Here is a 1049-nt window from a genome sequence, read left to right as displayed (position 1 = left end):
TCATAGACCTAAAGTAACCACAAAGCATGGTCTGAAATTAAACTTTAACTAAAAGCAGTTATGGTGGGCAATTACATCCTAGGCTGGTATCTTCACTGACGAGGTCAACCTTTACCTTAACTGAGCCGCTCTGTCTTTTTGTATCTATGATAACATATCCTTGAAATGTCTGGGTAACTTGTAACTTCTCTTTTTCCAGACCTTTTGGGGCACAACCTAATGTGCCTGTTTGTCAGGACAGATACCACAAATTCCTTCATTGTTATGTTAATTGTTCTAGCACCCACCTAAGTATGTGTCTATCATTTTACTTTTATCCAATCCCAGAGGCTTCCCGCTTTGCTTTCTCCTGCCTCTCTAGTCTATCACCAATGGATTTCATGTAACCCACCCACATCCCTCCTTTGATTGCAATGTATCAAAATAGAGGAAAACCGGCCATTCTCCAGAGCACCATCCCAATCCATTGAGATATCGCTTCCCAGCAATTGTCCACAGTTTGGCTCAAATAAACTCACAAAAATTCTTTACAGGTTTGAATGTTTTTTATGTTAACACCCTCTACTGGGGATCTAGCCCACAACCTGGGCATGTGCCTTGACCAGGAATCCAACCGTGACCTCCTGGTTCATAGGTAGATGCTCAACCACTGAGCCATGCCAGTCGGGATGTTCGTTTGCTTTTAAACTCTAGATCATTTATTTTTAAAAATGCTGGTTGGCCCCAGGTGGTGTCATGGTTCGATTCCTGTCAGGGCACATGCCTGGTTTGCGGGCCTGATCCCCAGTAGGGGGCATGCTGGAGGCATCCAACCACTGAGTCTCTCTCTCATCATTGATATTTCTATCTCTTCCTCTCCCTACCTCTCTGAAACCAATAAAAATTATATTTTTTAAAAAGAGTGTAGCCCTAACTAGTTTGGCTCAGTGGATAGAGCATCGGCCTGCAGACTGAAGGGTCCCAGGTTCGATTCCAGTCAAGGGCATGTACCTTGGCTACGGGCACATCCCCAGTAGGGGGCGTGCAGGAGGCAGCTGATTGATGTTTAT

Source organism: Myotis davidii, unplaced genomic scaffold (assembly GCF_000327345.1).
Source record: "Myotis davidii unplaced genomic scaffold, ASM32734v1 scaffold238, whole genome shotgun sequence".
Classification (NCBI taxonomy): Eukaryota; Metazoa; Chordata; class Mammalia; order Chiroptera; family Vespertilionidae; genus Myotis; species Myotis davidii.
This window is presented reverse-complemented; position numbering follows the sequence as displayed.